This window comes from Aythya ferina (assembly GCF_964211825.1).
Source record: "Aythya ferina genome assembly, chromosome: 1".
In the NCBI taxonomy this organism is placed as follows: domain Eukaryota; kingdom Metazoa; phylum Chordata; class Aves; order Anseriformes; family Anatidae; genus Aythya; species Aythya ferina.
This window is the reverse complement of record NC_140296.1, coordinates 21,405,966-21,423,303: the sequence shown is the minus strand read 5'-3', so window position 1 is coordinate 21,423,303 and position 17,338 is coordinate 21,405,966. Positions and strand designations below refer to the sequence as shown.

Sequence of the window (17,338 nt, the reverse complement as noted above, 5' to 3'; positions counted from 1 at the left end):
GCGCTCTTCCTTAGCGGTCAGCACCGATCCTCTGCTGCAAACAAAGCCAAGTCCAAAGAGAATCCACAAATACGACTGCCTTCTAGGTCTCTTGCTAGACCAGTACCAAACGCCAACAGCCAGTTGCAACTCTTGCACTCTCTCATCTTCGATCTGAAAAGATTCCCCAAACACCAACAAAGAAATATGCCTAATATCTCTGAGAAGGAGAAAAAAAAAAGTCAACTGGGATGTCAAGATGATGTCAAACACCTAAAAGTGCTTTCTGGCAGCATTTACAGTCTCTAGACCTTCATCAGGAACAATCCTAACCTCATGGCACTCTTCCATCTTATTAGCCTGCTCCTTCTCTCAGCACAGCCAGCACTCTTCTTCAGAGACGTGCAGGATGTACCTTCACAGAAAGGGCAGGAGCTCCCTCCTAGCTCCAGCCCCAGTGCCCTGAGATGCCCCCTAGCACTCTGTTCAAGAGTGCTGCTGGCTTTATATCAAACTGGAGATCCACTTCAGTAACTCTGCTGCTTCTAATGGACTTTCCCCAGAGGACAGAGGCTCCGTGGTTTTAGTTGTTGCCTGCCCACCCAACAGGGGCTTTATATAGCATAGTTCTGTCAGTTAAGACTTAAGAACATGCTTCTTAAAATAAAACAACCCATTAAATTCTGCTTTCTGGAGCAAGCTCATTTCTTGCAGTTAGCAGATACTGCAAAGCATGAACATCCAGGCAGGTGCTATGTATATTTAAGTACCCTAGAGAGAAAGAAAACCTGTGGGATCATAAAAGAGATTAGCCCAAGGCTAGGTGAGAAAGATGGAGATACGAGCCTTCATGTTAAATGCTCCACTAAGAAAGAGCAGTGGATATGGCAAAGGGGATAAGTGAAGTTTGGAAGGCTTCAGAATGCCAAAGAAAAAAGGCAAACAGAACTGATGTGATTTTTTTTTTTTTTTAAAGGAAAAACATTAGATCTATGAAGCAGGACAACAGGGAAGGAGGCAGCAGTGAGACTGCCCTTATTGGTATCGTAGTGCTGCCACAGGACACAGCCAGCTTCATGCCGTGGAACCAGAGCTATGCAAATGGTCACGGGCTGGACCAGGAAAGGGGCTGCTCTCCCTGGCACGCCTCATGCAGGAACAAGACATTTGCACTTCTGGATTTAGCGGAAAGTAACCACCCGCATCACTCCATAGTTAATTCCCTGTAGTGGGGAAGTGTATAAGAAATAGAAGAGCACTCTAGTTCAACAATGGTCGGAGAACAGGAGGCACACCCCTCACCCTAGCAGAAAAGATGCTTTGTGGCATAGATCTGGGATCATGGAAATATTTCCCCTTCACTCTGATGCTGTTCTCAGAGGCCACATCCTTTATTTGAACACCTGGCTGAGATAAGAAACCTATTTGTAAACTGATTTATCATCTCTTATTGACAGTCTTCTCTCATATGTACATACTTTGGTATGCACGAGATATATGTATCACTGCAGTTTAGTTCTAACCATTTATCATGGCTTTAGGTATCTACAGATATATCTACAGATATCTGTAAAAATCACTGTACACACATCTTTTATACACAAGGCCTTTACAGTGAGAAGTAAACTGCAATAATCAGCGACAAGAGTCATTTCCCAGTTTCTTCATCTACTCACTTCATATGCTAATGAAAATGACTTGCAACAGCGGGCTGCTGTAGCGTCAATAACTCTGCTCAGGTTTGAAGCAAGCACCGGGCTGTCTGCTGTGCACTCCCTTCCCCCGTTTCATTCAAGACATAGCATCTAGTAACCTACTTCTAGGTGAAAACTGAGGTTTACTTTCAGAAGACATATTGAAACTTCTGATAGCTAAGTCCCAAGCAGCCTAAGAACATCTAAACAGCAACTAAAACCTATTCTATCTGCTCAACATCTCCCAACTACTCCAAACACTTAGTTTTTATGCAGGAACATGGAACGAAAAAGCAGACTACAGCAAACGCCAGAATTAGCTAAACAGACTTTTTAGTCCAGTGCCCTGCTTTCAGTCAGAGGGGTCAGACCTACAGAATAAACTGAAAGAGACTCCCGGTAGGTGCTGTAGTCTTCTCTCCTAAATTAAATGGCATAATTACAAAGATTTGAGGGCGAGATATATACCATCTAAAAATCCAATATACAGACAAGAGTTACTTTAAGAAAAAAGGCATTGACTGCAGAGGATTAGTTTCATATCCAAAATAAAATTCTAGTTGCCTGACAACACAGCAAACACTCAAAAGGTGCCACAGAATAGCCTGTAGCTTTTTATTTTAGAGCACAGTAATCCAGCATATCTTGATATAAAACTTACCATCAAAAGACACCACAGTAATCATTTTGCTTTATTCCCATTCCCATACAGTTCTTATAACTCCTTTAAAAGCGTTAGCATATAAACACAAAAACTATTCAGTGGCTGAAGTATCTACACATATTTTAATGATAAATGCATGTATAAAGTATATCACTGAAAAAAAATCAGAAAAGTCAGCATGCTTTCTAAAAAGAAGGAAATTCTACAGTCTGCAGGTGCTTGAAAATGCTTTGTGAACAAAGTAACCTCTTCAAATTCCCTCATTCTACAATTACAGTAATTATTTACATTATTTAGAACCAATGTCAGCAGGACATAGTAGAAGACATCTGTGAAGAGAAATTGGAAAAAAATGAAACCCACCTTAGTTTCAAAAGGTGTTTTGAATTGGTTTTAGACAGACCTAGCTATCGTACTTGCAAATCACTGAAGAACCACCACTTATAAAGTTATAACTCAATGGAATTAAATAGTTAGTGACACAGTGACCTACGAGGTTCAATTAAGAGCACTACTGTGTAAAAAATGAGGGTGAGAAGGAAGAAAGAAAAATGACAGCATTCTTAACAGCTGAAGTTTCTAATTAAAATAAAGGGAATAATTTAATTATTCCTTTTACGCCCCAGCTAGGGAGCTGCTCTTGAAAGAGATTACCATACCTTAGTATTAACTACATGGTTCGAGCTCATCCCTATTTCTCAAGGGGTTTTGTTTTTATTTTTTTTTAAACCTTTCTGTTTTAAGAAGGCCAGATGCACCATTTGTTTGTTTTGGTCCTTTTTTACTACTAATATTTCTACTTACAGGCCAGTCACTCGAGCGTTTCTGCATGGATCTATGACCTTCTTAGTCTCATTCAATGTAGAGAAGCAGTTCAGGAAGATTGAACAAATCACAGAGAAGCACTTGAAATAGAACCCACTTCTTTTGAAAAAAAGAGTTTAAGTAGCTTAACACCATCATGTCTGCTGTTAGGAGATTTTTATGGTTTTAATTAAAGTCTCTTTTAATGAAAAGGAGTTTTAAAACCACTTCTGCTTTACAATGTTTAAGGAAGGAAAAGCAGTTCACGAACTTCATTATCCTAACCATTTAACCCATTTAGGGTCTCTACTGCTTTACCATCAGCCTCAACACCAACCAAGCAAGAGATTAAGTTGGCTGGTTCCCCATTTCACCAGTCCAGTAAGTTCTACTGTTCAGATTGTTTCAGTATTATTTTCATAGGTATGGTCAATATTTTCTATTTGGAAGGCATTTCTGCTTGGGAGAAGCAACCAGCTGCTCCAAATGCAGCACCTTACAAACACAATATCCATGAAGACAGTTGGAAACAATGAAAAACACTCTATCTAATAACCAAATTTATTATTCCAAAAGAACACCTGAATTTCTTAGTATGTACAATATTGTATGTGTACTCTAGATCTCCCCTAGCAGTTCATATTAATATAACTGCAGGTATGCCACATTATTCTCACTCAGTCTCTTGCCTATGTCCCCCCTTCAGTCTTCCATAAAAATCATAAAAACAGCCATTCCAGTGATGCTTGCAATTATCCCATTGCCTTCCTCTGTTCAAGATTTTGAAAATGACAAATAATGTAGATTGTAAATCTGCATTTAACTTGTGAAGGCAGATGTAAGATGTGAAATACCTTGACTTCAGGAAAAAAAAATAGATTTTAAGGGACAACTGCTTGCTGAAAGGCAGTGACCTTCTGGAAATCCACATTAATTGGTTCAGGCAAAGAGCAAAAGCTGCTCTGTACCACTCAGCAGATGGGAAAGGAAGGGAACCACGTGCCCAAGCCGATGCCATGCCCAGCCAGGCAGCAGCAGACAGGTCCAAAGCAGGCATGTGGCTCATGCTCGAAAACGGAAGCTATCGAGCCTTTTGGTTACACTGACTGTCCTGCTCCAGGAAGGGAAAAAAGGGAAAGGACTGCAGGGAATGTGGCACAGCTTCAAATCCACATCTTCCCATAGGAACACGCAGTGCTCTGGGGCTGCGACTCTACATCCTGGAGGACAGGGACGGAGCAGCACAGCTGTGACACACATGGCTTCCTCCTTCCCTTCCTGCTTAACAGCTGCTGGGGTGGCGCAAGAGCAGGAGAGGAACGAACTGCTAGAGAAAAGGGAGAGTCAGTTGAAAGTTTGAGAAGTGCTGGTATTAAAGTGCATTGAGCTTTTGCTCAGAAACACAGGCACGTGCATGCTGGATGTGGGGAAGCCAGCACGTACAGGCACAGCAGATTGAGAACTCAGTGCTTCATCAGGTCTTTGCTCTTCCACCACGTGCCATCTGGATGTGAAATGTTCATGTAGCTCTTCATAGCTAAAGTCTGTGAGCAAAATTCAGTGTGGTGCTATAAGCATCACCATCACCTGAGCTGACCACTCGTGTTATCACAGGTTACAAAATTCCTGGCAAACTCTGCATCAAGTACCATGGATGGACCAGGTCATCCCAGAAGGTGCAGAATCCTTTTCTTAATTATCTTTTGCAGGAACAAAGTGTCCCCTGATCTCACAGGACACCTTTTTTTTTTTCTTTTAACAGCATAGATGCATACTGGCTTTTTTATTCTAGATGTTTTATTACAGATTTTCTATAGGAACCCCACATAAAAAGAAATGACACAGGGAAGACCCAAGTCAAGCTCTCAGAACTGCAGGTACTAAATAGTTTGTTATCTTCATATGTCTGGGACATCCATGCCAAGGGAAATGTGAGATTGGCCTCTACATATGCTTGTGCTTTACTAGCCAGCCAGCTATATCCATGGTGTCTTCTGATCAAAAGACTTTCAGGAACAGCAATAGCACAGAGATGCCCTGCCCTCCAGAACGGCTTCTGTTTAGGAGTAGGTATTATCAGGTTCACATGTAAGAACCTAAAAGGTGTGCACCAGGATTGCTACTTTAAAAGGACACCTTGCCACTTCCCAGTAGACAAGGTATTGTTAGGACAGCCAACAGCCCCATGTTTAAGTCCTTCAAAACAAGGCCAAAATAAAGAAACCAGAACCAAGTAGACAGCCATGGAGGGGGGGAACCTTCCCAGCAGCCAGAGCAACAACCACCAGAACCCACAGAGCAATCCTCGCCCTGCTGGGCTCCCCACGAGATTGAGGTTTAATACCTTTCAGCTTGGATTAAGATAACTTTCCAGATATCACCTTGCTGCTGCAGAACCAGTGATGTCCTCCCCTAAAGCATAAAACAAAAACCACAAGTAAAATAAAATGCCCACCACCCACGATCCACCACTGGTAATCTCGTACCAGCTGCACTTCTGAAGAAGTAAGAAGCCAAATAAAAGGGATTAAGCAAAATTCAAACAGAAGTATGCAAGACCACACAAAAGGCGTGGTTTTGGATTTCATGTCCCTTTGCAACTTGGCTGCTTCCTCCTGCACAAGATGAGGACACTGATTTAATGGCTGGAAGTGATGATATGCTCTCAGCCCCAAGCACAAACAGCTCCAGCACGATTTATTTGTCCATTAGGAACAAAAGCTATTAAAAATAGATAAAGAGTGGGTGAAAACTATTACTAGAGCAGTTGATTGATATATGAACGCTCTTCTTGGCTACAAAAAAAATCTCTTTGGCAAAGACTGTGCATTAATAAGGGAGAGATCTTCACTTCCTCCTAACCCTTTATGGTATCAGTAGCCATCCCTGGAGAGAAGTGCTGTTACTCCCAATCTTACACAAACGATTAACTAACACCCTTAGGATGTGGGAGATAAGGTACCTGAAACTACTTCACCCTTGTGGACCAGCTGTTCAATTAGTCACTTTTTTTTTTTCCTTACTCAAAAATCAGCAGAAGTCATTTCAAGCATACAGAAAAAAATAACACTCAAGCTTCCCACTTGGGCTAAGTTTATTCTCCTTTCAACACCCTGTAAAATTAGATTTAGATCGGTAAGTTCTGCGTGCTTTGAACAAGGGAAGAAGATCAACACTTCATTGCTTTTTTGCTCACTTCAGCAAGTGTACGAAGTTGTATTTTATAGAATGCTAGTAGTATCATGCAAATTAATTAATCCACAATAGAATTCAATTATTTCTACAGCCTTATCTTTCCTACAATAACATTTATTAATGCTTTGTTCAAAGTGGATTTAGAAGACTCAAAAACGCGTTTCTAACAAAAGAAGGCTTGTCCTTCAAGGTCTGCATTTCAATCAAGCTTTAGTGTCAAGGTTTTCTACATATATATCTCAGTTCTAAAATATCAGGAGGTTGAACGTCATAAAGGGAATATAATCACTTTCAGTAAGCCTCAATTAACATCACTGCTTTTCTTCCTGCAGGTTCAACACCCCTATTTCCTACCCTCACAGTTAAATCTCCTCAATGTTTCCCTGTACTAAAACATTATGTTTCTCCATTCTTATCCTATCCCTGACATTTAATGAATGTCAGCTAACTTCTTTGGGTATCCGGGACTGCTGTCTGCTGTATTTATTCACCTGTAAAACAGAATAAAGTTATCTTTGACCAACAAATCCAAGCTGTTCATTGTTTAGGCTGTCACCCCTTAGGCACACAAAGCTTACTTCAGTGTATTTCCTGATGCTTCTTATTTAAAGGCTTTAAGTGCCATAGCTCTAACCAAGACAACAGAGAGTAGGGATGCTCAAGCTACAGATTTATAGATGTAGGTTTTTAAAGTAACTTTAAAATTACAACAGCTGTAAATGGACAGCTTCTTTGTTTGTATCCGAACTTCAGCATTAAATTCTAGCTTTGACAAATTACAAGAAGTTGACTTTCTGTAAAAGGCTGACTCTGGGCTTCCCGAGAACCCAGTAACTCAGCTGAGGAGAACCGCTGCCAGGCTGTGATTAACACTCAGCAGCTTAAGGTCTAACTGTGCTCCCTGCTCCAACCCCAACAGGCAGCTGTAATGACGCGCCATTACGCTTAAGCTTCCAAAAACCATTTAACATCCGATTCTGCTGAGAACACGGTTTTACTACATTTTGAAAATAGAGTCGCTTTTTCCTCTTTTAGAAACCCCTGATGATGCCAGACATATGCTTGTTTTCCAAACAACAACTGTTTAAAAGAGAGAATACTCCTACTGATGTTCCTGCCAAAAACAACATTCTGTGGTTGGAAGAAATGTGATAGTAGGCAGCTCGCTCGGCAGAGGAAAGAAGGGCTTACGTTTGGCAAGGCATTTGAAGTCTTGCATCTACATTCCCCCATCTTAAGTTTCTTTTGGGATGACTGCAGCAGGGGAGGGGGACTTTGTTTGTTTGGTTTTTTTGCGTGCTTCTTTCTTTGTTTGTTTTTTAAACACATCTCCAAGCATTTCACTCTTTAAAAAAAAAGCATCTGTGGGTTGTGGCTTTTTACCAGAAATGGCATAAAGCAGAAGTTTACCACAACACATTTCATCCTTGCAGGGAATAGTAGGATATAAGAGAAAGTCTGAAAGGGAAGTAAAAGAATTCCGAAGAAACACATAGGAGTGAATCTGCAGCATGAGGAAGCAGAACAGAAAATCCAGATGAGGAAGTACCACACAACCCAGAGCAGTAACGGCTTTATCTTACGATGTAGGGCAGGGAGAGGAAATGATTGTATTTGGGGTTTTCTGCTGCCACTACCACAAAAGGCAAAATAAAATAAAAACCAATACCACCTCACTATCTGCCTTTCAAAAGCATTTTCACCACTGCTGCTGCAACAGTTGCTAATGAAGAGACAGCAAAGGTAACACAAGTGTGCAACTTGAACCAGGTACTTCAGAGAGACACTTCTGAGCATTTCAGAAAGCCACGATATTAAGACAACATTTCAAGCTGCTGCAGTATTGTATTTCATCCTTCATTAATGCTCTAGAAGTTAATTACTCACAGAAATGGTAACTGGACCAATTCACTAGGCAATGTAAGAAAATCTTTCTGAAGCATCTTCTAAGACAAATGAAGTTTTGAAACTCTCCCCAGTGATGGAATTTTAATTAATATTTCCCAGCAGCTTTTGCAAATAGAGACGTAGATCCCCTCGTACAGGACCTTGCCATCGCTCTGTAAGGTACAGAGACTCCTGAAGGCTGCTGACCCGGTCCCAGCACCCAGCCAGGCAGCCAGCAGTTCAGCCACACAGCTACACGTGATCACGAGAACTACCACCTTCTACACAACACGAGCAGAAGCCTCAGGAGCTTATAAAGACCACCAGAGTTCTTAGGATAGCAATCAGAACAACACTACTGCAAAACGTGTACCTTCTTCAGGAGTCTGAAGTGCAGCATACAGCTGTATGGCAAATCAAATTCCAACAATCTTCCAGTAATATTTCAGATGCAGCTATTTCAGCCTACTAAAAATCCTGCAGATAAAAATACCCAACTGCTTACTGGTTTGCCAACATGGAAGTTTTTCCTGTCATTAGCAGGGAACATCCAGCAGAGAAATTCAGCAGCGAGGCACAAGGGTCTGTCTTCACAGCATCAGTAGCTTGAGATGTAACCCAGTATTCTCCTAATCTTATCTACAAACTTGTGGAGTTGCCCAGCCCAAATCACAGAACGATTTAATTTTCAAGACAGATTTTCTACAAGAGCATGAGCAATGTTTGATGACAGAGGCAAAGGTTGTAATAGCTACATTTCTGCTCAGGGCTGGACAGCTATACCCTAGTGCACTCTCAGACTCTACTCTTGAAGGCATTTGTACCTCCTCGCTTCAACATTGTGGTATTTCATGCTTGCCACACAGCAGCTCTCCAGCTTGCTATAAATATGATGCAACGCTGCAATGGGGATGTGCAAGACCTTTAGGATCTGCAGAATGGAGAGCTTCGAGAGAAACAAGCTGGCTGAGCTGAAGGAGACAGGATCCCCACCATCAAGAACAAAATGAAGCTGCTGAGAGAAATGTTATTCCCTGCTGCTTGCTGTAAAAAGAAGGGCAGACAGAAAGGACGAGGCTTTCCACATACCTGCAGCTCTGTTTGGCTAGCACAGCCTGGCAAATGACTGAACTCCTATGACAAAGTTGGATAACCTGGAACTGATGCTAAACCACTTAGTACATTTGTAGCAATAAAACCTGTTAAAATGTAAGTTAGGATTAATTGCAGCTCCATTCCAGCCCTTAAATTGGCACACATTGACTAGAAGGGATTTAAATATTCAAGCTGTGTGCAAACAAAGCAATACACGAGTGCCTTCAAATTCGGCACAGAAGTTAAAACAATCAAGTGTAGGCTTCATTCGAAGTGGTGTTATCTCCTCCATGTTTGCATCTGTTCAAGCATTCAGAGCAGCAGCCAACCTTTAAATGAACAGCACTACTTTCCCAGGAAATCATTCTGCAATAAACCCATGCTGCTAGGAGTTCCAGAGAATTTCAGCATTTGCTAGGAAGCTCAACAGTAAGCTCGAACTACTAGAAGAAAGAACTAAGAAGCCAAATTTTCACTAAAGCCCCTGATTTAATTCAGAAGTTCCAACTCTTCATTCACATGTAATGATGCAGAAGAACTTCCCAATCTGTTTGGAAACAGATTGAACAAACAATCTGTTTGAAGTTTCAGAAGAAAACAAGCTTCCAGGCCTCCACCACTGCCTACTGCTCTGGTAGGAAAACATCAAGTCCGTGGCAAATGAACAGTTTTGCTTGGCACCATGAAACAGTGACCTTTTCCACTACAGGTTTTTAAAACAACCACACACAAAAAAAAAATTCAACATTTGCTGGAATATTGTTAATATTTTGGTATTTTATGTCCGTCATCAATGAAATCTACAAATCCTCCAGCCATTACCTGTTATGAATACAGAGGTTATATACTGCTCACTTGCTTAACCAGTGCTGCTGCTCTCTGCTCAGCTGCACAACAGCAATGCAAACTGTCCTTACCTTACAGGACATAAGAAGCACGAGACAGAAAAGAAGGTTTGCCCTTTTCTGACCTCCAAAGGAAGGCATTGCAACAGGAACAGCAGTTCTGGGCTGCAAGAAAAAGCTACTGGACAAGGAGGAGTGAGCAACGGCTGCATGCAGCACCTCTGACTGCAGGCATTAAACTACAGACACTCATGAGGGGGTACTCAGACTCTCTGCATTAGCAACTAGACTTGCATAAAACATTTTTATGAGGTTATACAAGGTTTTCAGTCTTCACTGATGTGGTGCTTCATTCAGCTTCAGTCTCTAAGAATATATCACCAACAAAAGGAAATATTTTTGCACTTCTATACTACAAACAGATAGTTTTATCAGCACACAGTTGTGCTTTGATGACCTCATCAGCCCAAGGATGTGGACTCACAAGCATCCACTAGCTCTTCAGTTTGCCATGACATACAGAAAATAACATGACTACCTTTAAATAAATACAACCTTCTCTTTGTATATAGCACATAAAAGACAGTAGGAATGACAGTGTTTAAGAAAACCCGATTTTCTTCCGTTGGCCAAGTACATCCTGTACAGCCAGTGCCTAGAGCAGGACTCCTGTCAAGTGCAATCACACCACAACACCCAGTTCCACCTCTGAGGCCAGGCAGCCACAACGCCGGGGCTGCTCCTGAAGACAAGCACGCCTCTAACATTGCCAATGTCAAAGAGAAATTTCTAACATCCCAGCTCAGAAACGTGTGACTTTCAAGCTCCTATCATCACACACACTGCACACGCTATCTCATAAACAGCCTCTGAAACTCAAGTCCTCTGCAGCCTCCAGAACATTATTACATCCTACCTGTCATGTCAGATATCCACTGGGGGCATACTTATGCCATCAGTGACCTCTGCCTTCATAATCTACCAGCACAAGAAGATCATTAAACATGCTTCACAAACCATGAAGAAAACATGACAGTTTAATCCATAATATTACTGGATGTTAACAGCCAATTAATTACCCAGTAACCCAAAGGACAGGATGCTAAAGCAGCACGTAGAAAGGTATGAACACAAGAAAGAAGTTACAGCACTCCAAGAAAACAGCATCACTCCATTTCCCAACACACAGAAGCATTCCCACAAGCCACCTCTAACACATTAACAGCAGGGCAGTACTGTGTTAGGTATTAAGAAACGTGCCCCAAAAAGATTAAGGCTTTGGCAAACCCAACAGGAAGAGCACATGCAGCACCCTCTGGAGCACAGTCACCCAAACAGACCACCTCAAGCCAACAGGATGCAGAAGCCCCCGCACCTTGCTAGCACAGCCCCGACCCAAATAGCACCCTGCTTTAATATGTAACTGTTCAGCAAGCAGCATTAGGATATATATACAGTTACATGTGCTTGTAGACAAGAACCCGAAAGCTGGACAATGCCTTCGAAAGAATAGAGGAATGACTTTGAAGAAAAAAGTTGAAGAAAAAAAGACAAAAGGCCAGATGACAGCAGAAGAGTTTTCAGCTTTCTTCACCTACCAGAAAATATCATATAATAGGCTCATGTAAAATTTCAAATGTCTGAAGAATTATAATCACTAGTAACACTTGCGATGAAGTTAAAGACTTTATCTATCGATTTCATTTAGCTCATGCATTAAACAGCATTCTCACTACTTACACCAGAAATTTTCCTGCCTGATTTTGAAGTTCTATCAGCAAGCAGCATAAGGTTTACAGAGAACTTGAAAAGTCACCATAATACACATAGAACTCTACACCAAACGCATATTCAGACACCCAAAAAGCTCCCCAAAAGCATATTAACACTAGTTACACCAGTCAAACCAACTTTAAATATGCTTTTGCAACAGCATGGGAAGAAACAACTACTGTGTATGCCTCCAAGAAAATTTGTCTCGTTTGAGCTTCATGGGGATAAATATTTTCATCAACGTGAATTTATCTGTGCGTACTGCTGTGTAAATAAACAACATTTGATAGAGTTTTACCACAATTATACGAATTCTATAGTTTCCACATTGGGATAACCTCAACAACAGGGATGTGAAATAAAAGGTCATGCCAAAGAAACAGTGAAATAGCATTTTCATTTTTGGAACCAGAGAGAAAACTCAGGCACACATATGAAACCCTGTTTGTTTGTTTTTACCAGGACAAGAAAAAAATGATTTTGATTCAGCCTAAAATGCAGTTTCTGACAGATTAATGGAGGTTAGCCTTAGCATAGATTACTCCTCTTTGTAACAATTAGGATGACTAAAATATGAACTCAGGATAGATTCAAATTACCATTGATATCTACACGTACTTTATGTCATTTGCCAGCATTTTAAAGGCTGCAACATATTCTGAAAACTATTATAAAACCTAACTATCTACAGAATGCAAGATTAATTCAAAAAACTGAGGCCAAAATATTTGTATGCTGGCCATGTCCAAGACATTTATTTTAGTTATGTTACTGCGTTCACTAATTCCTAGCCAATTCTGTAACTCAGCACTCAACAGTTCTTGTGCCAGTTCTTTGCAGCACTTCCAACAACAACAACAACCAAAACACTCTTGCAAGGAGATTCGAAACTATGAATGATTAGGAGAAAAACAACACGCTTTAAATATAACACATTTGTTAGCATGCACGTGATGGGAAAACATGTCACTCCTTTTTTGTTTTAAACACAAAAGTCAGTCAAAAATAACACAAACATTAATCAAGTTCATCCTAAGTAACACTCAGCTTTTCTGCTTTTCAGATATATTCTTTAAACTACAAAAGATAATTAACTCAGAGTTAAAGCATGCCTTCTCAAGGGGCATGAGTAATGACAACTCAAAAATAAACTACATTTAGCATAAAGATGTTCCACACTTAATACTGAACACCCACTGCCCCCCATCTTAACCCCTCTGGCCATGTTTGGCTATCAAAACCCTAAGAGAACAAACTCATGACATCTGTAATCAACCGGCAGGAAGGCACTCCAAAATCTTGAAGACAAGTAACTAAAATTCTGCTTAAAAAATAAATACAACAATTGACTCTGGACACAGAAAATACCACTTGTTTAATGGCAGAAAATTTAATCGGAAAACTGATTTGCTGAGTGTTTGAGAGTCCCTTTAAAACCCTAACACTAAAACCCCTAAAACTAGATTTGTTTTCAGAAACACAAACACATCTAATACATGCTCATCATATTAACAAGCCTTCAACAAAAGTTCTCCGGTGCTGTCACCTGACAAAAATAAAGAAATCAAGCAAGACAAGCTCCTATTTCACTGCTTAAGTGGCCACAAGGTCTTCCATTTTAATCTTCAGCTGTTTCTACACACAAATTTCTTAATTTCTTCCCAAATGTTTTGTTCCCCTTTTGGCAGAGGAAAAAGAAATGACATCTATCAGCAGCTAAAAATATTTCAGCAACTTGAGTTTCTAAGAGAAGGATGAAAAAAACACACTGCTTCTCCAGTTAAAAAAAAAAACACTCCCGATGCAACATTTCAATAGCTTTTACAACAGGCTGGCTTCTGAACAGCTGGATCTAAAATAAGTGTGAAGGAAAGCGCTCACAGGTTAAAGTTGAGCAAATAAATATGGTGTAACTTCACGTTATTTTCATCATTATCTCTAAACACAGGGTAGGTTCTCAGGAGAAATGTGTGGCGTAGCAGTTCTGCAACAAAGCTAAGGTTCAAGGTGCTTTTATTTGATTCTTAGCTAAGCCACTGATTTTCCTACATGACAAATTCTGTTTATGAGACTTCCATATGGAGGAGAAATTAATACCCTCTCCCTCTTTCCATTTCTGCTCTTTTAAGAGACTAAGTTGTTACTTTAAAGCAGTTGTTACCTGTGACCCCTGGCACCCCCTGCGTAAGGAAGCCTCTGAACACAGAGTGCAGCTGCAGATAAGGCTGGAAGGCACCTAGCTGCAGCCTGGTCCTATCAACATCTCCACATACTGGATGGCTTCAAAACTGGAGAACTAAGACAGGAGCCAGATGAAGACAATGTTTCCCCATCAATATTGTAAACGAAGTCTTAGCAATGAAGTCCATGAAGTCCAAAACTTTTAACTGGTGCCACATATCTATTAGTTGAGATATGAACAGAACTTTGAGTGGGAAAAAAAAAAGACAAACAGTGCTGTGTTATCCACTCTGTTTCAGATTTGGGTTCAGTACCAAGACCACACCATGCAAACTGAACTCCCACCAGCAACTAGAGACAGTCTGCAAGGACAGCCTTAGCTGAAACAAATTTCTTGCTCATTCCTCACTAAAAGTAGTCAGGAGAGATTTAGAAGGTGGTGCTAAGGGAGGTCTCAAAAGAACAAAGATCTAACTGCATACATTTATCTTTTTACAAGATGAGCAGTTCTTCAAGGCTTGTAACTATTCCATTCACTTCAATTTACACCAAGACTGAAGGGTCCATGCAGGACATTTAATCTAGAAATTAAGACTTTCAGAGGCATTCAAGCTACCCACTGCCCAGGTAACACAAACAACGACTTAACTACCATTAGCTCTTCATTCTGCTCTGAAATATCTGCTCTGGTTTGCTTGTTAGAAATCCTGTCCTGCTAGTGACTGTATACAAGTACTATTAGCTCAAAGTTTCTATCATGTCACATGATGACTTTCTTCCACATTCCTTCACTGAGGAGTACTGCCCACAGACACTTATTTCATATAAATACGTGGTGTGCACCTTCCCATCTGTATATACCTGAGCTAAAGTAGTCACACACAAAGAGCAACCAGTCTACAAGAAGTTTGTATCAGTGCTCCGAAAACGAGGTACGGTGTACAGACAGCATACACTGAGAAACAAAGCAGGTTTATGCTGCTATTGAGAGTAGGACATGCTGAACCATATAAACCAAACACACAGCCTCAATACCATACTCCTGATATGAAAGCATGCTTTTTAAAAGCACAAGTAATTCTATGTCTAACATATAAAGTCATTTTATTACTTCCATGGACAAACCAAAAAATTAGCAAAGACCATGTAACTTCATTAACTATTGAGTATAACCAAGACTATTGTTTCCGTATCTGTTTAAAAAGTGTTTTCTATTTGTTCTCTATTTGTATAAAGTAGCTGTGGAAAAGAAGAAAAAGGACTCGTTCAATTATTACTTCATGTACAACAAAATCTCTCCATTCACTGCTTAGTAACTACATTCATATTTCCACTAGCCATAAAAACACCATAAAAGCCCTTCAGCAAGCAGTAAGAAGAGCTTGCTTTGCACAACTTGTCCCCGGAATTCTGCTGGAAATAAATCCAGCTTCCACACTGCTTAAGGAGAAGACTGTCTGGTCCTGGTGTCGAACTGAAGAGCTGCAAACTGAACATCCTTCCTTCAGGACCTGATGAAAGCTATGTTCACCAAGCAGAAATGACTTATTGCCTTCACCGTAGTGCAGACAGGTCCTTCCACATATACATGAGTATTTATTTCGAATGGGAACTTAAATACAGAAGTAAGCTATAACTGAACATAACACCTAAAAAAGCTCGTTTCCACAGCTCAAATAGAGGGTTGAATCCTTTGAATCTTGAAGTTTGCAAGCACTGTAACTTGTGACTTTATATTTACAGGTTAATAACTCGGGTATTAGTCTATGTAGTTATTGTATGTTATGTTGATCTCCATGTATCAGAAGCTGGACATCTCTGCATCTGAACTACAGACCGTAGCACGGGAGAGCATGCTGGAGGATGAGGACTGCAACGTTATTCCATTACTTCATTCCCTTCTTCAAGCACACACTATTTGCTACTACGGCAAATACTGTATTGGGCAGTCAAAACAACAGTCTGCCTCACATAAACATAATACTGTCTGGTTCCCCACATAAAGCTTTAAAAATAAAATACAAAAGGCCAGCCTGGTGTGACAGGCGAAGCAAAACAACGTCCTCCTCCTCAATTTAAAGTCTCTGGGAAGTTCCTGGCTGCTTCCACAATTCGCTCCCGTCTTTTTCTAACAGGCAGGCTTCCCCTCTGGCTGCCTCCAGCCCACAAGAGCAGCACAAAGAACCGCAGCGAGGCCGCTTTCCTCTGCCCCTGCACTTACAGGGGCAAAAACTGAACCGTTTGTGAGGTGTTTTCTGTCAGGGAACTCACCCAGCGCCCATCGCTCGGGCACCGGCCCCGCTTCACGGGCTGCTGAGGAGAATGAAAGCGGGTCCCAAGCTGTTAGATACCCGCAGGAATTAGTAAACTGTGTGGGAAATGTGAAAAAAAAACACGTTTTCTGACCTTTTTCCAGCCAGCTTCAGGCACTCGGCAGCGACGATCCGCGCTCCTCAGGCTGCTGCAGCCGCTCCTCCTCAGCGGCGCTCGGGGCAAACACCTCACGGGAATTCATCTGCGCGAGCGGAGAACGGGGGAGGAAAAAAATAAAAATAAAAATAAAAATAAAAATAAAAATAAATAAAAATAAAGCGCTTTGTAAAACTTATCACTCACCGAGGGCTCCCGGGGGTTATCCCTAAGGACTCTGAGGACCCCCGGGGGCAGAGGAGCCCCCACCCGCTCGGTTTTGGGGCTCAAACCGGAGCACCCCCCCCCCCATGGAGCCGGGACCCCCTCAGCGCCCCTCAGGGGTTAACGGCCGGGGGGGGGGGGGGAGGGGGCCCCGCACCCACCTGGCGCCGCCGCCGCCGCGCGAGCCCCTGCTCGGGCCGAGCCGCCGCTGCCTCGCCCCCCCCCCAAGCCCCGCCCCTTTCGCCCGCTGGCCCCGCCCCCTCACCACCCTCCTTCGCCCCCCTCGTGAGTGGCGTGCGCGCCGCCCAATGGGAAGGCCGGGAGGGAGGGGCTGGAGCTGTCAATCATGGTTCGGAGTGAGGTGGGGGGGGTGATGGCGCTGAGGGGCTTCCCACCTCCCCCCTCAGCCTCCCCTCAGGGGGGGCTGAGGGACGGGGTGAGGCCGCGCTGCCGCCGCCGCTCCCCGCCGCCCTGCCCGCCCCGCTGACCCAGTTCCCAGCGAATCCCGATCCCAAACGGCCCCGTGCAGAGCTGGGGGGGGGGTTTGGGGCCTGCCCGGTGCCAGCGGGGCTTTGTGCGAGGCGCAG

The 17,338-nt window shown here is 42.1% G+C and overlaps 1 protein-coding gene across 3 annotated transcripts in view; it reads right to left on the bottom strand.

Moving 5' to 3' along the window:
- The window catches only part of WASF3 (WASP family member 3), a 64,959-nt gene extending 47,996 nt beyond the window's left edge, over nucleotides 1–16,963 (bottom strand). For 2 of the 3 annotated variants that reach the window (XM_084539237.1, XM_084539239.1), the window contains exons 1-2: nucleotides 16,913–16,963; nucleotides 16,524–16,632 (exon numbers count right to left, since the gene is read on the bottom strand). The gene's annotated coding sequence lies outside the window, so the exon portion shown is untranslated. Of the gene's footprint in view, nucleotides 1–16,523; nucleotides 16,633–16,733; nucleotides 16,859–16,912 lie in introns of those variants that run through there. The other variant, XM_084539238.1, reaches the window with a different exon arrangement.
- Between the last annotated feature and the right edge of the window lie 375 nt (nucleotides 16,964–17,338).